Below are 24,874 nucleotides of genomic sequence, written 5' to 3' on the forward strand. Positions count from 1 at the left end.
CGCCTCCTCGTTCACATGTGCATTAAGCCTTTTGCAGTGGGCATTTGCCTGACTCCTTATTTCTTCGGCGACTGTATTCATCCTTAGGTCTCGATGAATATCCGCATTTCTGCAGTACCAGGGAGCATTTACAATGCCTCTTAGCATCTTGTTTTGAAAACGTTGTATAATATTAATACTGCCATCATTGGCACACCCCCACAGTTGCGCACCATATGACCCCGGTATGGTGTTGATTATTGATTATTTGTTTATAAAGAAATAATTTGTTGTATATGGACAGGTTTGACCTTCGCCCAATTAGCCATTTCATTTTCGACAATTTCAGATTAAGTTCAATCCTTTTTATTTTAGTATGCTCTTTCCAACGTAATCTAGCATCAAGCGTGATGCCAAGATATTTAGCTGTATTTGCGTATGGTATGCAGACATCTAGAATACTTATAGGTTGGTAAGTGATTCTTTTGTTTGTAAAACTTACATGAAACGATTTGCCACCGTTTAGTTTTATTCTCCATTTTTTAGTCCAACTTACTACAGAGTTGATCGCATGTTGCAGGTTTAGCGCAGCTTTTTCTGCTGTTTTTTCGACGCATAGTATTATGGTGTCATCAGCAAAAGTGGCAGTCATACTGTTTGGTGCTAACGGTAAGTCTTTTGTATACAGAATATATAAAAGTGGACCTAAGATACTTCCCTGAGGAACTCCTGCTTCAATTTCTTTAAGTTTGCAGAATTCATTTCCTTGTTTACACGGAAAACTCTTATGGTGATATACGATTCTGAAAGAGCACAATACTCAACCGGAAGACATGATTTCAGTTTTTGCATAAGGCCTTCGTGCCATACCTTGTTAAACGCTTGTGCGACGTCAAGGAATACAGCTGAGCATGCGTTTCCCTCCTCCAGGGATTTTTCTATTTCTGATGTTATTCTGTGAATTTGTTCTATTGTTCAATGCTTATTTCTAAAACCGAACTGATGCGATGGGATTAACTGCTTTTCGTCGATTATAGATTTTAATAACCAATATCCTACCGCAAAATTTTAAATGAAGCACCTGCGGTTGCTGCGCGCGGTTTTGTTATTAAATGTGCACAATTTGCAAACGTTATTCAGGAGTAAGTATATTACTGTGACCAAACTGAAAGCTGAATTTTGTACATTTCATCTCCTTCAAAGTAATCCTCTCCCGCTGCAATATACATATGCCAACGAAAGGGAAAAATCCTCCGTCCTGATGGCCATCAGAGCCTCTTTAGATTCAGTTTTTATTTCCTCAATTGAGTCAAAACGGTGTCCTCTGAGTGCTCATGTGAATTTGCTGAATAGCCAGAAGTTACATGAAGTTAAATCAGGCGAATGTGGTGGTTGCGCAACGATATTAGTGGAAAATGTGGCGAAATGATCACGAATAACCAATGCAATATGAGATGAAGCTTTTACGCACTTCTTTGTTCAATAAATTCAGACATAGAAAAACACTTTTAGAGCCTCACGAAACGACGCGTATCTCAAATACTAATGCATATTTTAACGTGAAATTTAGCATAGACATAGAAAAACACTTTTAGAGCCTCACGAAACGACGCGTATCTCAAATACTAATGCATATTTTAACGTGAAATTTAGCATAGATGTCACTAACAGTACTACCAACTTACAGAAAAAAAATTTTCCTACAATAGTGCAATTAATAATAATACATAATTGCAAAAAATTCACCTTTCAATTTGATCACAGTAGTATTAAAATGGCAAACCAAACTGAGTATAAATAAAGTAACAGCTGTTTAAAAATATCATTTCCGATAAATGTATTACATCATTGAAAACCACATGCCTAGTATGAAAGGGCTTAGTTCGGGTGCTACCGAACATTTTATTATCTTGAAACTTGCAGGAATCAATCGTTAAAGCCAGGGAAATACCTTAGGCTGTAAAACGTCAATCTGAGGATCGAAAACCAAGCAAGAAAGACCCGATTTATCTATTAACAAATTACCATGCCACATTAGATTAGATTAAATTGATAAATGAAGAATTCACCGCGACCTTAGGTCTATTGTGCCCTCTCCTGAATCACAAGGACATACGTAGCCCCAGCACATTGATGAAGTCCAATATTCTACCGGGTGCTAGTGAGGCGATGCGATCCCTATCCGGAAACATGGATCCAAGGGTCCTAACCCTGCGTCTACAGACTGCTGAATTTCAATTGTATATCCTATACATTGACGGACATTTTCGGTCGAAAGTCAACTGTAGATACTGGGGTCCATATATTCGGTACCTAGAGGCTTGAAAAGTTTTGGTTGGATTTGGACAATTCTTGATCATAAGGAGGCATGCTTTAAAGTAATTACTAAAGCGAAATTGTATCCTTTATATTAATTACTTCTTGATTTGTGTACTGGAAAGTGAAAGAATCAAAAGAATATCACGTACTAAATTTAGACGAAATCGGTCGGTCGGGTCCCGAGATATGTCTGTGATTTCACCAAAAAAGTGGACGATACCACGCCATCATCGAATTTTCACAGCGGCTTCCATAAAGTCCTTTCATCTCGAAGGTAAGGAGAGGTGCAAATCATTTGTTTATCTTATCTTTCGATTTCGTCCATTTTCACACTCTTTCTAGGAGTTCATATAATATTTGCGCTGAGCATATTTGGTTGTTGTTGCTTTACTGATATAGCGTAAATGTATGTACATTAAAGTTATTAAAGGGCGGGGACACGCTCACTTTTTAAAAAAATTTTGGCCACAGGTGCCCCCTGCTACAGTGATCTCCTGTGAGTTTTATATCTGAATTTAGTACTTAGTTATGGCACTTTACAGATTTTCGATTTGTATCCTTTTTTACTAAGGAACGTGCATACTAAATTTTATCAAGATATCTCAATTTATACTTAAGTTATAGCTTGCAAAGACGGACAGACAGCCACACGGAATTCAACTCGTCTCATTACCCTGATCATATATAAATATATATAACCCTTTATCAATTTCGATTAGTTTTAGGTAATACGTAATACAAACGTTTGGTGAACAAAACTAACTAACTGAAAAATATGTATATTTCTGGCTGAAAAAACAGTAATTTGGTTATTCTAAAGAAGTTTTCTTAAGCTAATTTTTTATCAGGTTTCGATGGATTGAAGGGCTGTCATAAGAAAAAAAAGTTAGAGAAACTGGTTGGGCTATTTAATAAATTCATATTAACCTATATTTCTTCTGCATTCAGCTCATTTTTCATAACAATCGTTCCATTTTCAGAACACCAAAACCAAATTTACACGTTTTATGTATTCATTTTAATTTTCAATTTCACTCGGATTCCCGAACCCGCCCTTTTATTACCTTTTCTATAGAACGCAATTGTTTTAGAATATATTCTTGTCAAAATTGCAGGTATTGGAATTCGATGATGGTTAGAAGTGAAGACAAATTTCTTTACACAAAAACTGTTAGTTAACCTGCGTTCTACAAAAGTTTCTTCAGATGACGTGCTTTAAATTAATATTAATAATATATGTTGGTAAGTGAAAAACAGAAAACAATTACTAGTGCGGCGCAGCCTCTCAAGCAATGTCGTAGACATGTCTTTTTTTTCGGACTGTCTGGCTGTCAAATGTAACACCTCAAATTTTAGGATTGTTGACAGTCGGAAGTTCAATAACATAGAAATTTGTGAGATTAAAATGCACTCTCTGTCAATATCTAAGGTGTTGGTAATTCCTTCTGATGGTTGAAGGAGTTAAATAATAGCAGGGAAAGGACACTACCCAAGAGTCAGGCGAAATACAAACAAAGAAAAATCGTTGAAAATCCTACATATCGTCACCTGAAATGCAAAATAACGTATCATCAAAAAATTCGAAATTGAGTGTCTTATTGATTACGCTTCAATACTTCAAATTATATACATAATATTACATATGTTCAACATTTTTTGGTTCTGCGGTCATATATAAACCAGTTTTAACCAATATTAATATTTTGTTTCACTCATGTTCCATTTTATTCCGTGTTTCATTCATGCCACTGTAAATTTCTGAAAATGTTGTTACGTTAATTTGCATTTCAGGTGACGATATGTGGTGTTTAAGATGTAGCAGCGCTTGTCACAATTGTAAAAAATCTAACCTTTTCAAGGATGAGTGATTTTTAAATTAATAAATTTAGCTAAAATATAACAAAATAAAAATGAAATATGAACTTATTTTAATGTTTAGAGTGTATATTTAAATGTACCAAGTGAAAAATGTGAAACAATTTAGTGAAACATTCTGAAATACTAAATGTTATTAAAACAATATTTTGAATTTTTTAATTTTTAGGAGGATGAAGTCATGTGTAGAAGTTCACGCAAGTGAGGAAAGTTCTCTGATCGCCATTCACTTGGAAGTGGCGAGAAACAATTCTTTTACATATGACTCAAGCAGCTCACGACTTCCGGTCTTTGACCAAGTATCCTCTGGGTAGCCTAAGAACATCCGTTTGAAGGCGAATTAAAGTGAGAAGGCAAAACATCCCCTGCATCTTTGTGGCATTTACTACAGTGGCCATATAAAGGAGCGCAAATTTGGTGTGGGATTCGTGGTGGCTGAGAGACTCCATCGCCGAGTACTGTCATTTACCTCAGTGGATGAACGAAACGGCAAAGAAGGTATCTTTGGTTCAACGGTCGGTAAATTCAGATTCCACAATGAAACATCCCCAAATGGGTTGTGGCGATCGACTTCGCCGGGGCCCGAAATATGGTTATCTGTAGTACTGGATTTCAGCATAAGATAATTCATCAAGCCACCTGCCTGTCTCCGGATCGAAAAACAACCAACCATATCGATCATGTTGTGATAGACGGAAGACACGTCTCCAGCGTTTTAGATATGCGTACGCTCCGAGGTCCTAACCTCGACTCGGACCCCTACCTTCTTGCAGCCAAGATTCGCACCCGCCTCTGTGCAGCAAAAAACGCACGTCACAAACGCAAGGAAGGTTCGACCTCGAGATGCTGCAATCACAACAGATAGCTGAAGGATTTTCTACTCGAGGGAACTGTGGGACGGCATTTCAAGCTCCTTACGTACAGCTGCAACCGAAACCATTGGTTTTCGTAAAATGCAAGAGAACAGCTGGTACGACGAGGAGTGCCGTGTCGCAGCGGGAAGAGAAAAAAATACTGCCTACCACGCAAAGTTACGATTGACCACAACACGTGAGGGATGGGATAGATACCGAGAGTTGAAGAGGGAAGCGAGAAGGATGTGCAGACAGAAAAAGAAAGAGGCCGAAATGCGTGACTATGAAGAGCTTGACAAGCTGATCGACAGGGGTAATGTTCAAAAATTCTACGAAAAAATGTGGTGGCTAACAGAAGCTTTCAAGACCGGAGCATACTCTTGTAGAACCCCCAAAGGTGATCTAGTGAGCGATTCCCAGAGCATACTAAAATTATGGAGGGAACACTTCTCTAGCCTTCCGAATGACAGTAAAAGTATAACGCCAGGAGAAGGCGTACCCGATTCCTCAATCGATAACGATGGAGCAGACGTTCCATTGCCCGACCATGAAGAAGTTCGAATAGCAATTACCTTCCACCCAGCTTCAATTGAAATCTGCTCTACGTAAATTAAAAAAAGCGCTTCAAAGTGAGGAAGGATTCGACGCTGAAAGTATGAAATGTATATAAGGAAGCTATGTCTAAATTCAAACCATCTATAATTCCCTCTGGAAAGCCCAAAAGTCCATGAAGCCACCAATTAACTCCGTCATGCCTATACGAGACTTGGGTGGAAATTGTGCTCGAAGTGACGAGAAAACGGCTAATTGTTTTGCAAATAAACTAGAAAATGTATTTTAACCTAATTTGCCAAAGAACAACTTTAAGCTGTCAATCTTACCCAACACAGCTAAAAGTCGCTCTAGTCTTTTAAGACTTCACCTTCTGAAATTATTTGAATCATAAAAGAACTTAAAACAAAAAAGTCGCCGGCACATGATAATATTACCCCTAAAAATGCTAATTGAGTTACCAATTATTGCTGTAGAGATGCTCTCTTTGCTGAAAAAAACTTAATACAGCCGTCTTAATACAGGCCAAGTATTTTTTTACCGTTTTTCTAAAATATTTGAAAAATTATTTCTATCAAAGATGTCTCCTTTCCTGCACGATATATACATCAACAATACCAACGCATCAATTCGGATTTCGTGCGAAACATGGTACAATAGAGCAAGTAAATAGAATTACTAACGAAATAAGTAAGCATTTGGGCCCAGGGAGTACTGTTAAGCAATATTTCTAGATGTAGCTCAGGCGTTTGATAAGGTGTGGTCTTTATATAAGTTTAAAAAAATTCTACCTTTAGAATTGTATAAAACATTGGAGACTTATTTAAATAATAGACAAATTATCGTGAAAGTAGGAGATTTCATATCTGATGAAAGACAGATAAGGGCTGGTGTACCATAGGGCAGTGTTTTAATCCCAACTCTATACATCTTATATACAGCAGATCTTCCAACAGCTAACAATGTATTAATTTCAACTTTTCCGAATGATACAGCTTTAGTGAGCCGTAACAATTGCCACATTTTAGCATCAAGAATATTAGCGAAGCATTTCAATTTTGTCGAAGAATGTCTAGCGAATTGGCGTCTAAATGTGAATGAACAGAAGTGTAAGACATTTTCGCTAAGACCAAAAATGTGCCCGGCAGTAAAAATAAACAATATTTTAGTACCCCATGCGAACGAAGTAACATATCTTGGTATTCACCCAGATAGAAGGCTCACGTGGAGAAAACATATCTCAAGTAAAATAACATGTATGAAGATTAGCGCTGCAAATTTAATTTGGATTTTAAATAAAAACTCTAAACATAGCCTAGAAAACAAACTTGCTCTTGCAAGATTGCACGATGCAAAAACCCTATACCGAAATATGCAAGGCCAAGAGAGCACCCATTCTAGTATATATGAACGGCTGATTCGGTCAATTTATTGAGAATGACTATTGTGAATTAGCACACCTTCTGCATTCATAATAAACAAAAAACTGTAAGGAATTTTTATAATTTAAGTAGAAATTATAAAATCTATTTAAAACTTACCTTCCTCAGCAATTTAACGGCGAAATATGTCTTTATGTAAAATTACAGCTAAAACAGGGTTGCAATTATCTTTTACGTGTCATTGCACGAAAATAAAAATGGGTTTTCGTCTGACATATTTTATAGCCATTGCAAATAATTTTCAGCGTGTGTTTATTGTTGTTCCGTTGCATCAAGTGGAAAATTCTGCAAATCGTGCACCGTGCAAGGGTTTTGCAAGAGCTAGAGAATCCCTCTAGTGATTTTATATAATCCGGTCATAAAGCCAATTTGGATGTATGACATTCAACTGTGGGGTACGACCTGTGTAACTAATATTCATATAATACAAATGTTCCAATCGAAAACATGTGTTCACCATAGTACATGTGTAATGAAAATATCCTTTTGGCCTATGCTTTGATACATTCGTGCGATCACACATGCCTTAAAAGAAGAGATACACGTGCGTACTAAGGAGCAACGTATCACCAAAACAGCTCATTCACTTGCTTGAGCATATCTAGTTTTTAAATAGATTTAATATTTTATAACTTATTGTTACGCTTTAAAAAGAGCAGATCAAATAAATAAAATAATATTAAAAAAAAAATGAAAAAGTCACTAGGATTTCATAAAAAAATTTAACACTAAATTAGTAAATCACTTATTAAATATATTTATTTATTTTGTTTTCATTTATCGTCCCTTAACGACACAACTTATGTCATAAAAAAGAAAATGGAAGCAAATGTAACGGGATTTGTTCGTTTCTATAATTTGACTTGACAAGTAGCTGTTGTCCTACTATTTTCATATACACAGCAGTAGGTCCATATGCATGTATTTATGATATCCCTATGTGCGTTTGATCGCAATTTCGGTTTATATCCTATCCTGGACCTGTTCAAGTATTGCGTTACTACAATGAAGTGCTGGCTATTTGCTTTGCATTTTGGATGAAATTGGGGGTAAGGTGGTCTAGACGATGATCACGTTATTCCTTGCCTTACCCCCAATTTCATCCATATATATATATATATCATTTAGCCAAGGAATAACGTGATCATCGTCTAGACCAGGGATGGGCACATGGACAGTAAAAGTATAACGCCAGGAGAAGGCGTACCCGATTCCTCAATCGATAACGATGGAGCAGACGTTCCATTGCCCGACCATGAAGAAGTTCGAATAGCAATTACCTTCCACCCAGCTTCAATTGAAATCTGCTCTACGTAAATTAAAAAAAGCGCTTCAAAGTGAGGAAGGATTCGACGCTGAAAGTATGAAATGTATATAAGGAAGCTATGTCTAAATTCAAACCATCTATAATTCCCTCTGGAAAGCCCAAAAGTCCATGAAGCCACCAATTAACTCCGTCATGCCTATACGAGACTTGGGTGGAAATTGTGCTCGAAGTGACGAGAAAACGGCTAATTGTTTTGCAAATAAACTAGAAAATGTATTTTAACCTAATTTGCCAAAGAACAACTTTAAGCTGTCAATCTTACCCAACACAGCTAAAAGTCGCTCTAGTCTTTTAAGACTTCACCTTCTGAAATTATTTGAATCATAAAAGAACTTAAAACAAAAAAGTCGCCGGCACATGATAATATTACCCCTAAAAATGCTAATTGAGTTACCAATTATTGCTGTAGAGATGCTCTCTTTGCTGAAAAAAACTTAATACAGCCGTCTTAATACAGGCCAAGTATTTTTTTACCGTTTTTCTAAAATATTTGAAAAATTATTTCTATCAAAGATGTCTCCTTTCCTGCACGATATATACATCAACAATACCAACGCATCAATTCGGATTTCGTGCGAAACATGGTACAATAGAGCAAGTAAATAGAATTACTAACGAAATAAGTAAGCATTTGGGCCCAGGGAGTACTGTTAAGCAATATTTCTAGATGTAGCTCAGGCGTTTGATAAGGTGTGGTCTTTATATAAGTTTAAAAAAATTCTACCTTTAGAATTGTATAAAACATTGGAGACTTATTTAAATAATAGACAAATTATCGTGAAAGTAGGAGATTTCATATCTGATGAAAGACAGATAAGGGCTGGTGTACCATAGGGCAGTGTTTTAATCCCAACTCTATACATCTTATATACAGCAGATCTTCCAACAGCTAACAATGTATTAATTTCAACTTTTCCGAATGATACAGCTTTAGTGAGCCGTAACAATTGCCACATTTTAGCATCAAGAATATTAGCGAAGCATTTCAATTTTGTCGAAGAATGTCTAGCGAATTGGCGTCTAAATGTGAATGAACAGAAGTGTAAGACATTTTCGCTAAGACCAAAAATGTGCCCGGCAGTAAAAATAAACAATATTTTAGTACCCCATGCGAACGAAGTAACATATCTTGGTATTCACCCAGATAGAAGGCTCACGTGGAGAAAACATATCTCAAGTAAAATAACATGTATGAAGATTAGCGCTGCAAATTTAATTTGGATTTTAAATAAAAACTCTAAACATAGCCTAGAAAACAAACTTGCTCTTGCAAGATTGCACGATGCAAAAACCCTATACCGAAATATGCAAGGCCAAGAGAGCACCCATTCTAGTATATATGAACGGCTGATTCGGTCAATTTATTGAGAATGACTATTGTGAATTAGCACACCTTCTGCATTCATAATAAACAAAAAACTGTAAGGAATTTTTATAATTTAAGTAGAAATTATAAAATCTATTTAAAACTTACCTTCCTCAGCAATTTAACGGCGAAATATGTCTTTATGTAAAATTACAGCTAAAACAGGGTTGCAATTATCTTTTACGTGTCATTGCACGAAAATAAAAATGGGTTTTCGTCTGACATATTTTATAGCCATTGCAAATAATTTTCAGCGTGTGTTTATTGTTGTTCCGTTGCATCAAGTGGAAAATTCTGCAAATCGTGCACCGTGCAAGGGTTTTGCAAGAGCTAGAGAATCCCTCTAGTGATTTTATATAATCCGGTCATAAAGCCAATTTGGATGTATGACATTCAACTGTGGGGTACGACCTGTGTAACTAATATTCATATAATACAAATGTTCCAATCGAAAACATGTGTTCACCATAGTACATGTGTAATGAAAATATCCTTTTGGCCTATGCTTTGATACATTCGTGCGATCACACATGCCTTAAAAGAAGAGATACACGTGCGTACTAAGGAGCAACGTATCACCAAAACAGCTCATTCACTTGCTTGAGCATATCTAGTTTTTAAATAGATTTAATATTTTATAACTTATTGTTACGCTTTAAAAAGAGCAGATCAAATAAATAAAATAATATTAAAAAAAAAATGAAAAAGTCACTAGGATTTCATAAAAAAATTTAACACTAAATTAGTAAATCACTTATTAAATATATTTATTTATTTTGTTTTCATTTATCGTCCCTTAACGACACAACTTATGTCATAAAAAAGAAAATGGAAGCAAATGTAACGGGATTTGTTCGTTTCTATAATTTGACTTGACAAGTAGCTGTTGTCCTACTATTTTCATATACACAGCAGTAGGTCCATATGCATGTATTTATGATATCCCTATGTGCGTTTGATCGCAATTTCGGTTTATATCCTATCCTGGACCTGTTCAAGTATTGCGTTACTACAATGAAGTGCTGGCTATTTGCTTTGCATTTTGGATGAAATTGGGGGTAAGGTGGTCTAGACGATGATCACGTTATTCCTTGCCTTACCCCCAATTTCATCCATATATATATATATATCATTTAGCCAAGGAATAACGTGATCATCGTCTAGACCAGGGATGGGCACATTTTTAGCCCTCAAAGTTAGCAAAGTGCGCACGGGGGCTAGATGAGGGGAATATCAGTTTACGGAGAGAAGGGCATAACAAGTTGCGAAAAGTTGCAAAAAAATCAATTACATTCCTCCGTAACTTAATGTTCACCGCAGAGTGGTTGCGGCAATACTGTCATTGTACACAAATTAAAGAGCGGAAGTTTACTTCATATCGGAATTGAACAGTTGTGTGAACAAAAAGAGGTAAACATAATTTGCAGGGTTTAGAGTTTCGCATTAAAATTTGTTTTTATTTACCTTTTCATGGTGAGAAATTCTAATCACTGTTAGGAAAAAATATATAAGTTATACTTGTATCCAAAAACAATTTTATTTAATAAGAAAACAGCACATTTTAAAACGTCACAACACCTATAGTTGTTCCTATTTTGTTCACACCACTGTACATGTGATAGATCAGTCTAATGGTGGTGATGCCAGTTGTAAAAATTCATTTTAGTTACAATTGGGCAAACTTTTCTCAAGTTGTGGGCTTTTATACGTACATATGCATATCTGCATATATAAAAAAGAAAAGATACTTGTGACCATTATATTTATATATTCTGTTTAAACATATTGCATTTCCATTTAATGAAAATGCTTATATAAATATATGATTTGTGATATTTTCAGTTTGGTTGTTTTATCAAAATATTCAAAGAATTGAGGTTTTTTTCTACAATTGTTTTGTTAAATTTTAAAAATCTAAGTTGCCTCTGGAAATGTATTAAAATAATAATATGCGCTATAGAAAGGGAACACATATTTTAAAAAATATAAGAAATCATCCAAAAAAAATATATAATATTTGCGCGGTATGGCATTATTGATTGAGAGTGGCTAAGCACACAAATAGAATACAAACGCTAATGGCAGAAACATCCTCTCACTTCGCCACGAGCGGCAAGCGTTTTGTTCTCGTTTTCATTCGAACAATGTTGCCATTACTCAATACGCATATGTAGTTTAATAGACATCTAAGTTTTCAATTATAATTTTTCATAATAAAAAATATCAAAACTGAAATCAAACTATTAAAACTAGTTTATATATTTGTAAATAATAGCATTCGATTCTGAATTTGAGTTATTTTAAGAAAATTTCAAATATATTGAAGACAATTTTTATAATTACTACAGTATATCGAGCCTGGCAACCCTGCGGTGTGAGAGAGCAATCAGCTGAGTCGTTGGAAATTCTAGGATTGGCGGGTGGTAGAAGGGCTGTTGGGTAATTATTTACATTGCGCTCTCATTTGGTCATATGTGTTTGAAGAAACAGTGGTTCATAAACTGAAGTTATTATTAAAATTACTTTTTATAAGGAAGTTTAAAGAAATAACCTGGTTTGAAACTTTTTGCTTCGAAACTTATATATAAAATAAGAAGTAGGTTATCTGATTTAAATTTTGGTACTTGGTACAATAATGTGTGGAGCTATAGCAAATGAGATTAAACCAAGCATATAATTTATTATTTCAAATAAACAAAATTAAATGCTGATATAAAGACATATTAAAAAAATGATTACTAAAATCAAATATTTATTATACTTTTTGTTATTTGTCTTACATTTTATAAATTTATAGTAGTTACAAAGAAACTTAACATTCTTAGGCAATTTTACTGTTATTACCCACAGTGCAACTTCCCATATATGCGTGCGCTCTCATTTGTAAACATGGTGTGGTAAAATACGCTGCTCTTACTTCCCTCCTCATGTTTGCCCGCGATGAGCCCCTCACCTAGCCCTCAAAATGTGCACTCGTGCCCGCACGGGCAAAATGTCACTGAGTGCTAATATGTCCATCCCTGGTCTAGACCACCTTACCCCCAATTTCATCCAAAATGCAAAGCAAATAGCCAGCACTTCATTGTAGTAAGGCAATACTTGAACAGGTCCAGGATAGGATATAAACCGAAATTGCGATCAAAGGCACATAGGGATATCATAACCTATTGCTGTGTGTATGAAAATAGTAGGACAACAGCTACTTGTCAAGTCAAATTATAGAAACGAACAAATCCTGTTACATTTGCTTCCATTTTCTTTTTATGACATAAGTTATGTCGTTAAGGGACGATAAATGATATATAAGTTATATATATACTGGCATATACATACAGGGTAGGCCATTTAAAGTTGACCCATCTGGCAACGCTGTAACTTTTAACAGCGCTGACAAATCGGCTAATGTCATACCGCGTTAGAAGCGTCATTCGAAGACAATTTATACCATGGAACAGTACACTCCAAAAGAACGCGCTGAAATTGTTCAGCTTTATATTCAAAATAACTTTTCAATTGTGTTAACTCAACGTGCGTTTCGCAAAAAAAATAAAGTGAAAAGTGCTCCAGTTAAGAACACAATTAAGTCTTTATACGCAAAATTTGTGAACACCGGTAATCTCAGTAATGCCAGTCATGCATCCAGACAACGCACAAGACGTTCTGATGAAAATATCGAAGCTGTACGAGCCAGTATTGAGGAGACTCCATCGACATCGAGTTATCGCCGCTCTCAGGAATTAGACATCTCTCGCACCACTCTCCGACGCATAATTCATAAAGATTTGAAGATGTTTCCATATAAAATTCAAATGGCACAAAAACTAAACCCAGCTGATTATCCGCGACGCCTTAATTTTGGCAAATGGGCCATCGAAAAAATTGATATCGAAAAATGGTGATGTTGACTGGCCACCGAGATCACCAGATTTGACGCCACCAGACTTTTATTTGTGGGGTTATTTGAAATCCAAGGTATACGCTAATAAGCCAAAGACCTTAGCTCAACTGAAAGCCAACATTCGACGTGAAACAGCCGCCATATCATCCGAAACATTGGCCAAAGTCATGGAAAATGTCGAAAAAAGAGTGCATTTAGCTGTCAAAGCTAAAGGTGCCCATTTACGCGATCTAATTTTTAAATATTAGCTGAAACAAATCCCCTTGGACCAAAATAAATTATTTTTGAAATGAACAAAAAACATTGTTTTCTTTTGTTCTTTTTTTTTAGAAACAAATGGGTCAACTTTAAATGGCCTACCCTGTACATATCTGATAAAAGGCCTACTTATGCTTACATTTGTGTATCTAAACACACAACATTAAAAATCAAAAAAAAAAAAGTCCAAGTATTCACTTGATAAAATTTTCCGGCAATACCCTTATACACAAAACAGTATAAGCAGGATTGCGCAAAAAGTAAGCCAGGGCAATTGCGAAATTTAAAAAGAGAAAATAAAAATAACATAACCAAACATACATACATATGTACATATATGCCAATAGTCACCACTTTCATATGTAAGTTAGCACCAGCTAAGTTGAAACCAAAGCTGACACCAACACTATTGCGCTAAGTCAACAATTACAAAGAACTAGGAAATAGCCCAGACGCGCGCTCAGTAAAATTGTCAATATCAGCAGCGCAATATCCGGCATGCGCCGATCAAAATTCTGGATCGATCTAAAAAAGGAATAAGCAAAATAAAACACTTGCAACAACATCCGGCATGCGCCGACCAATACCAATTGCTGACACAGGTAGAAATAGGGTATATTTAAGAGAGAATAAGTAGAATTAAGTTTTAGTATTAACGTTTTGGTGATTCAATAAAGGTCTTGCGACCAACGAAAAAAATCTTTTTTTAGACTTGTACAATAAAGTCGATAACTGGCGCCCGAGTCAAATAAGCTCGGCGGAGTCTAGTCGTTGAAAGTGTTAAGAGCGTTGAAAGTGTCAGAAATAAATAAAGACCCTTTTTTTTAACGTGCAACAATAAAGTGCCACAAACTAAAGACTTTAAAAGAAATTTGCCATAATAAAGTGCCAAAAACAAATAAAGACTTTAAAAAAAGTGCCACAAAAAAAAAGCACCGAAGAAAGAAAGACTTTGAAAAAGTGTGCCACAATAAAAACGGCTCCACACAAAAAGTGAGATAATAACACTACAAAGAAATTGTTGAAAACAACATAAAATCAGCATAAAGTGGCGTGAAGAGGAACGTGGAACTTCCTTGACGCCCCAACGACAGCACGACACCAGCCGACCCGGAGTAAAACAGCAAGGAGTAAGCAAGTGTTCCCGAGTACCGTAAAGATAAAAGGATATCAGCACACTTACCGGCATATCTATCAACAATGCAGCTGCTACTAATGTAAGAAAATAGATTATAAGTACTAATTATACCATATAAACCCTATTCTTAACTAAATTTAATGAAATAAAAATAGTTAGAGAAGAAATTTAGATATACGTCAGAAAAGTGAAAAATTTAAATAAAGAAAAGTTTTTGTGAAAAAATAGAAAATAGTGGAAAATTTAAACAAAGGAAAATAAGTAGTAAAAAATTTTTTAAATAAAGGAAGTTTTTGAAAAATAGGTACATAGCTAAAATCTAGAAATAACAAATTGGCTTGTACAGCCTATAAAATTAAATATTACTGAAGCTGTGATTCACCACCCTCGGGGGGACCCTCCAGCTTATAACATAAAAAAAACACTGCGATTCACCACCCAAGGGACCCTCCAGTGATTTATCAACTAAACAAAAATCTGAAAGGATAAATTAATTATAAAAAATAAAAAGCAGATAATAACAACAAAAGAAAATGGCAAATCCAAATAATTTAATCAGACCACCCGTGTTAGGGAATAACACAACTCCCCCACCTGCCCAACAAATTTCCCCAGACTTGGCAAACATGATACGAGCTATGGTTTCCCAGGCTATAGAAGCCAGTGGACCAGAGCTAGTCAGGACTACTCTAGGCAATAACAATAACCCTATTATAAAAGATCACACCATAGAGGAGCAATATAGGAATAATATGGCTGAAATGGATAAAGTCCCAGATGTCGTACGATCCTTGAGAGAATTCTCAGGAAACGCCTCTGAGTTCAGCTCATGGAAAAAAAGTGTCGAGCGAATTATAAAGATATATGAACCCTCAAAAGGCACCCCAAAATTTTTCGGAATTCTAAATGTAATTCGGAACAAAATTGTTGGAAAAGCGGACATAGCGTTAGAATCATATAACACCCCCTTGGATTGGACAGCCAGCTCCCGTTGTCTGACCACCCACTATGCCGATAAACGCGACATAGGCACTCTAGAATATCAAATGACGTGCCTTATTCAGGGAAGGAGCTCTATAAACGAATTTTATCAGAAGGTTTATAGTCAATTATCCCTAATACTTAACAAAATAGGATGCATGGAAATTGGCGAGGAGGCGGTCCATCTACTAACGGACAACTACCGTGCCAAGGCCCTGGATACCTTTGTGAGAGGACTTTCCGGTGACCTCCCGAGGCTTCTGGGTATAAAAGAACCCAAGACTTTACCAGAGGCACTACACCTTTGTCTAAAGCTGGAAAATCGAAGCTTTAGAGCACACCATGCCAACAACCAAGTGTTAAATGCACCATCAGTCCCCAGACATCAAAGTTTCAACTCTTTCATTCCTAGACAACAACCCCCCATGGCAAGGCAGGTACAACCATTAAACTCACGATTTCCCGAATCAAGATTCTATCCCGAATTAGCCCATATACCTCACCCTCAGCAAACTTATCGCCAACCAAATTTGAGTCCCATAGCTCCCAGCAATATCAAAATTCAAATTCGAATCCACACAATAGCTACCAACAACAAAACTCCTATAACCACTCTAGATATCCATATAACCAACAACCAAACTATCCTCCCCCAAGGCCACCTAAACCTCCTCAACGCATGGACGTGGATGAAAGCGTCAGAACAAGAGCGGTAAATTATGTGAACCGCCCTAAGCCCCACGAAACTGGCAAACGACCATTGAATGCATCCATGATCAACCACCCCCCAGCGAAAGCTCAAAGGAACTTTCATATAGACATGGACGAAACAACTTACGATCCATACCATGAAGACATTATGACCAACACGACAACACCCAACAAACAGCTTACAGTCAGGAAACAGCTTACAATAATGCAGACAAAGAACCATATGACCTAACGGACGTACAGTTTTTATGCTGAATAGCTCTTCGTTGCCCTATTTTCGATGCAAAACGAAGAGCGGCGAAATACTTAACATATTGGTGGATACAAACAAAAACTATATCCAATACGGTCTAGTTAAAAACGCAAAAGAAAACGATAACCCCTTTTTCGCCAACTCAGTTGGAGGAAAAACAAAAATTACACACCTATCCTCAGAACCGAACGAAAAGCTGACATACGCAACAAAAGTAGTAGCAGAAATACGAACAATTTCCGACACGCCCATATATTCAAAATCTTACCCATACCCTACCAGCCTTAAACAAGAGGTGGAAGACCAAGTAAACAAATTATTGGAAGACGGAATCATCCAAAAATCAAGGTCACCCTACAACTCACCTGTCTGGATCGTACCCAAAAAGAACGACGCTTCAGGGGAAAAAAAGTTCCGAATGGTTATCGATTACAGAAAACTAAATACGGTCACAATTGCAGATAGGTACCCAATACCAGAAATAGATGAGGTTCTCTCTCAACTAGGAAAAAACCGAATTTTCTCTGTAATTGACTTAAAAAGCGGTTTCCATCCAATTCCTCTTAAGGAATCTGACGTGGAAAAGACAGCTTTTTCAGTGAACAATGGAAAATATGAGTTCACTAGACTGCCATTTGGTTTGAAGAATGCCCCGTCTATTTTCCAACGGACATTGGACGACATACTAAGGGAATATATAGGACGGATATGCTATGTATATATAGATGACATTATTATATTTAGCAAAGACGAAAAAGAACACTCCGAACATATAGATACAATTTTTGACACCCTTACAAAAGCAAACATGAAAGTGCAAGTCAACAAATGCGAATTCTTTAAAAAACAAGTCTAGTTCTTAGGATTTGTAGTATCCTCCAATGGAATTTCAACAAACCCATCCAAAGTACAAGCAATAGCCATCTTCCCCTATCCTCAGACGATCAAAGACTTAAGATCATTCTTAGGCTTATCTGGTTATTATAGACGATTTATCAAAGATTATGCTAAGCTAGCAAAGCCGTTAACATCCTTACTTCGAGGTGAAGAAGGAAGAATGTCTAAGAGCAGTTCAAAAAAAAAATCCAAATACAATTAAATGAAGAAGCAAAGGCAGCATTCAATAAAATCAAGAACACGTTGACATCTAGAGACGTAATTCTGCAATATCCCAATTACAGCAAAGAATTCAACCTGACTACAGATGCCTCAAAATATGCCATAGGCGCGGTCCTGGAGCAAAATGGCAAACCAATTACCTTCATTTCAAGAACATTAAACAAAGCAGAAGAAAATTACGCGGTAAATGAGAAAGAAATGCTTGCCATAGTTTGGGCACTCAACTCCTTTAGGAACTACCTATACGGTACAGCAAAAGTGGTAATACACACTGACCACCAGCCCCTTACATATGCCCTAAGTAATAAAAATAACAATTCAAAACTAAAACGTTGGAAAGCAATACTCGAAGAGTATAACTATGAATTAAGATACAAGCCCGGAAAATCGAATGTAGTTGCAGACACTTTATCTAGACCATTTGAATTAAATTCATTATCAGTTGCTACCCACTCCGATGAAAGCTCATCTCACAATCTAATCCCATCTGTGGAAGGACCCATAAACGCCTTCAAAAATCAACTTTGGATCTCTTTAGGAGAAGAAGACAGCTATCAGTTTAAAATACCATTCCCGACCTACCATAGACATCTAATTACTAAACCCAATTTTTCAATGGACAACCTAGTGGCATTATTAAAACGTTACCTAAACCCTTCAGTCATAAATGGCATAATTACCTCCGAAGAAATAATGGGAAAAATCCAAGAGGTCTACCCCCTACATTTTTCCAATTACAAAATCCGTTATACCCAAACAAAAGTAGAAGACTTAATAAACGAAGACGCCCAAAACGAAGAAATTTTGAAAGAACACAAACGAGCACACAGAAATAGAGATGAAAATAAGAAACAACTCATACAAAAAGTCTACTTCCCCAAAATGAAAGCAAAAATAGAAAATATTATTAAGCAGTGCAAAGTTTGTAAGGAACATAAATATGATCGTCATCCCAACAAACCGAAATTACTCGAAACCCCAATTCCCCAATATCCCGGTGAAATAGTTCACATAGATATCTATACTACAGAAAAACACCTGGTCTTAACGGCATTAGACAAATTTTCGAAATACGCACAAGTTAAATTAATAAGATCAAAAGCAATAGAAGACATCAGAGAACCACTACGAGGAATAATCTTTTCTTTCGGAGTACCGAAAACAATAGTCATCGACAACGAGAAATTGCTAAACTCAGCTTCCATTCAATTCATGGTTGAAGATCAACTTGGAATTGAAATATTTAAAACAACCCCTACACAAGTACAGTCAACGGTCAAGTAGAAAGATTTCATTCCACACTATCCGAGATCATGCGTTGCCTTAAAACAGAACAAACTCATCGCTCGTTCCAAGAACTTTTAGATAGATCCACATATGAATACAACTACTCCATACACTACGCAACAGGGAAACGACCGATAGAGACATTTTTCGGCAGACGAGTTTCAATAGACGCCGAACAATACGAAAACTCACGCAGAGAAAACATAAACATACTTAGGAAAAGACAAGCGAAGGACTTAGAAACTCATAACAAAACAAGACAACCCATAAAAACATATTCCCCTGGTGACATAATTTACGTCAGGATAAATAAACGATTAGGATCCAAACTTACCGCTAGATATAGGAAAGAAATAGTAAAGGAAGACAAATCTAGCGTGGTAATAACTGAAAAAGGACGGACAGTACATAAAAGTAACATGAAGACCTAGAAACACTAATAATCTTTAAATTTTCTTATAAACGTATAATTTTTTTTTTTTTTAGACTTCTCGTACATTTAGTGTACGCAGACTTTAAAATTATAGACTATACGAACTCACAACTAGCAACATTTGACACAGGACTGACGAAAATTCGAAGAAGGATCATATGCAGTGCATTTCCACAATTCCACGGTTATAATCGACAACCAGAAATACTATTTTAACGAGATACTAACCAGCAAACCCCTGCCTGCTATACTTCAATCAAATATCCCCTCAAACAAGGAAGAAGAAATTTTAAGCTTAGAAATGTTGAAAGAACTTCACATTAATAACACCAAGCGGTTGGATGCATTGAAAACAACCCACACAGCAGCCCTAGTAACAAATTTTTCGCTAATAATCACTAGCATTATCTTCATAGCAAGTTTGATTATCAAGTTAATCATGAAAATAATTTTCAAGGCAGAACCAGAGCTATCGAGCTACAATCCGAACGCCAATGAGGCCGATATTAAAAAAAGTCGCAACACCCGAAATGCCTTACTTAACAGAACCCACAAGCCCAGTTTTTTAATCCAAACAAACGAGGACGTTCGTTTTTGGCGGCGGAAGAGTTAGCACCAGCTAAGTTGAAACCAAAGCTGACACCAACACTATTGCGATAAGTCAACAATTACAAAGAACTGGGAAATAGCCCAGACGCGCGCTAAGTAAAATTGTCAATATCAGCAGCGCAATATCCGGCATGCGCCGATCAAAATTCTGGATCGACCTAAAAAAGGAGTAAGCAAAATAAAACACTTGCAACAACATCCGGCATGCGCCGACCAATACCAATTGCTGACACAGGTAGAAATAGGGTATATTTAAGAGAGAATAAGTAGAATTAAGTTTTAGTATTAATGTTTTGGTAATTCAATAAAGGTCTTGCGACCAACGAAAAAAATCTTTTTTTTAGACTTGTACAATACAAGTCTATAACTTGTACATACCTTACATACCGAAACAAAGTGAGAAACAAAATTAATGCGACATACACCCACATTTATGTATAAACAGCACAACTAAAATTATACATATGTATTAACCAAAAGTGCATACCTGCACTTCACCGATTTTCTATTCCCGCGTTATCCGTACGGCAAATAATATACATACAAGTTCATATTACATGAACATATTCTATTTCTGTTATAAATATGTAACCCATATGGTACTTTGCTAATACTGTCCGCCTTTGGTGGTCCAAAAATGTAACTCATAGATTGTAAGATGAATCTTTCCACTTGTAACATATGTCCTATCCTACATATGTCCTATCTCAAGTGGATTGTAAATATACTTCCTAGAATGTAAGATTAATATTTGTATCTAGGCTTAAGCAAAATATTGTATTTAAGAAAATGTAATAAAGAAAACGAGGCAGTTGCTCGTGGTTGCCCAAAAACAAACGACGTAATTAATTGGCGATCCTGCCAGGAGCATCGTAAAACTCCTGTTGGACCAAAAACAAAACGCAAACAAGTATCGCGAACTCGCGAGAAAAGAAATACAAAAATACTAGTGTGTTACTCAAAGCGTACGGTAGCAATTAGAAACGCACTAAGCAATTAACGGCAAAGTAAAAAAGGTTGAAAAAACGCTAAGTCCAAAAAGAGACATATACGCAAAAAAATCTCAGCGCCACTTAGAAAAATATTGAAAAAATTTCGAGTGTGTGTTTGTGCCACCAATTGCCAATCAAACGCAGCACGTTTAAACCGATTACGGGCGAACAACAAGCAACGCATTACAACAAAAAAAAAAAAAACAAAAAACTACAACAGTTTCACAGATAAAGTGATTTTAAAATCTGAATTGAAAAACCAAAAACTGAAAGTGAAAATTTTTGAAAATTTCAAACAAATAGAAGAAAGTGCGTGGATCTATAAACTATCCACATAAAAACAAATAAATAAAAAAAATTTCACCAAAAAACTTATTTAATTTAAACCTCGCACACGGCCGCCAACGACGACCATTGCACAACCAACCGCCAAAATTCGACTTAAAAAGCAACAGCAGCAGCAAAGGCAACAATAGCCGCAACAGTAGTAACAGCAGCAACAGCAGCAATAGCAACAGTAAGTAAGGCTTATATTTATTAATTAAATGGGAAATAAACCCACTAATATTAAGTATAAAAATTACTGTGAGTATTACATGAAACTCGCAAATACATATAGTATATAAAAAAACGCAAACCCGAAAAATAACGATTATAAAAAAGAGGCGATAGGAATAAAGAATTTTTAAGAGATCAAGATAATTTTATAAATGGCGGTTGTTAACTCGGCTATAATCGCGTAAGCGGTGTCTACGCCAATTAAGAAGAAGAAGAACTATCCTCCGAAATAAGATTGTAGGTAATGCCAATGATATGTTAACTAATCATGGCACAGTTTTGAATTTAGAAGCAATATTTGCAAGATTAAATTTTGCTTACGCCGACAGACGACCAATACACGTAATTGATCAAGAAATGAGCGTTATGAGACAAGGATCGACATCCTTAATTGATTATTATAATGAAGTCAATCAGAAATTGACATTACTAATAAATAAAACTATAATGACGCACGACACCAATTCAGATATTACAAAACAATTAAATATCAAGAATCGAGAAACCGCGTTAAGAACTTTTATAACTGGTTTAAATTACCCTCTAAACCAAATACTATTTGCATTAACACCTACCGATTTGCCAAATGCTCTTGCTAAAGCACAAGAACTGCATTCAAATCAAATACGATCGCAATTTGCTTTGCAATTTACTCATGAATCATGAAATTGGTTGAAGAAACAAGCCTCAAGCTAACCGAAGATATTCAAATTTTCAGAATATCTTAAGGCACCCCCAAATGAATAATAATTCATACCAAATGTATTCCAATCACCCAGAACCTATGAAAGTGGATCAATCAATCCAATTAACAAATAAACGCAATCATGTGCAAAGAAACCAACCACATGTTAGGAGTAACAGGTATAATTGGCAGACCAATTATCAGCCAACAAACATTTCAAAAAGCTCAATTGAAAGTGCACAAATAAGCGCACAACCTCAACCAAAAATTCAACGAATTAATAATATTGGTGAGAACCATTTTTTAAGGGTAAATTCTGATTTGCCGTATGTTATTAAAACCGATACAAAAACTGGGCAAATCTTTAGAATTCTCATAGATACGTTGGCAAACAGCTCATATATACGGGCCGGAATTTATAATAATAAAAACCTTTTAGTAATTAAGAAGAAGGTTAGGACCATTCATGGTTCGACCATAATAAAATATTTTCATAATATCAATCTGTTTGGTATACAGGAACGTTTTTATGAAATTAACAATTTAGAGAGCGATCTTTTAATTGGAATTAATTTCCTAAATAAAATCGGAGCGACAATTGATATTCCGAATAGAAAATTGATTTATGGGAATAATAAAACAGAGAAAATAAATTTTCTCAATGATTTAATTATACTAAACCCCTTGGGACAAAAAAGTCCTGAGGCACCCGTCAATAATAATATTAATAAAAATGATACTAAGGATAGAAAAATTAATGAAGCAAATGCTCACAACATTTTCAAAATAAATAATGTTGAAATTTCTAACGAAGTTGCTGATACGTATAACTATAATAATAATGAAAGAAAAGATATCAACATTCCATTGCTAAGAGAGGATGTTATTAAAATAATAAATAAAGCTCATAAAAATGTTAACATGGATTTACCTTTTAGAACAGATATTAAAGCAGAAATTAGAACTGAGGATGACAAACCTATATGGTCCAAACAATATCCTTATTCTATATCTGCAAATAATTTTGTTAATAAGGAAATCGAAAGTTTACTCGCAAAAGGGATTATACGACATAGTAAAAGCCCATATAATTCTCCCGTTTGGGTCGTTCCAAAAAAAGAAATAAATGAAGATGGTAGTCCGAAATTAAGACTGGTCATCGATTTTAAAAAAATTAATGAAAAAACAGTAACCGACAGGTACCCAATGCCTAATCCCGAGGTGATACTTTTTAATTTGGGAGAATCAAAATACTTTTCCACAATAGATTTAGAGTCTGGATTTCATCAGATATTGATGGAAGAAAACGACATAGAAAAAACAGGATTTTCTGTAAATAATGGAAAATATGAATACCTAAGAATGCCATTTGGACTTAAAAATGCTCCAAGTATATTTCAGAGAGCAATGAATATTTTACATGAATTTATAGGAAAATTTTGTCACGTATATGTTGACGACATAATAGTATATTCAAAAACTGTAAAGGAACATATATCTCATTTGAAATATATAGTACAAACCCTCGAAGAAGCCCATATGAAAATATCTATAGAAAAATCAAAATTTATAGAAACCGATGTGGAATTTTTAGGATACGTTGTATCCCATAAAGTTATAAAAACTGATCCCAAAAAAGTAGAGACAATAAAAAATTACCCATATCCCAAGACGTTACGACAACTTAGAGGATTTTTAGGATTAACGGGATACTATAGAAAATGCATAGAAAATTATGCAACAATAGCTAAACCACTAACAAAACACTTAAAGGGAGAAAACGGTAAAATATCGCAGCATATGCCCAAAAAACAATTATTAATCTTGATCAAGAAGGAATTGTTGCTTGTGAAACCTTAAAAAGAGCGTTACAAGAACAAGTTGAATTAGCTCAACCAAACTTTGAGAAAAAATTAATTTTAACTACTGACGCATCTAATGTTGCTGTAGGTGCAGTCTTATCCCAAGAAGGAAGACCAATAACATTTATTTCAAAGACATTAAACACTACCGAACAAAATTACGCAACAAACGAAAAAGAATTATTCGCCATAGTTTGGGCATTAAAGACATTACGCCATTATCTTTATGCAGTAAAAAATTTAGAAATTCATACGGATCATCAACCATTAGCATTTGCAATGTCGGAAAAAAATCCAGATGTTAAAATGAAAAAATGGCGAGCTTTTATTGAGGAGTTTTCTCCAAAAATAATTTATAAACCGGGAACAACAAATG

General features: G+C 35.5%; 1 protein-coding gene across 2 annotated transcripts in view; it reads right to left on the bottom strand.

Moving 5' to 3' along the window:
* Positions 1-24,874, bottom strand: part of LOC105222108 (eIF-2-alpha kinase activator GCN1) — a 57,712-nt gene that overhangs the window by 12,994 nt on the left and 19,844 nt on the right. The window contains exon 1 of one of the 2 annotated variants that reach the window (XM_049449822.1): positions 7,121-7,508. The exons of the other annotated variant lie outside the window; for it this stretch is intronic. The gene's annotated coding sequence lies outside the window, so the exon portion shown is untranslated. Of the gene's footprint in view, positions 1-7,120; positions 7,509-24,874 lie in introns of those variants that run through there. 2 annotated transcript variants of the gene reach the window in all.

Source organism: Bactrocera dorsalis, chromosome 2 (genome assembly GCF_023373825.1).
Source record: "Bactrocera dorsalis isolate Fly_Bdor chromosome 2, ASM2337382v1, whole genome shotgun sequence".
NCBI classification, from domain to species: Eukaryota; Metazoa; Arthropoda; class Insecta; order Diptera; family Tephritidae; genus Bactrocera; species Bactrocera dorsalis.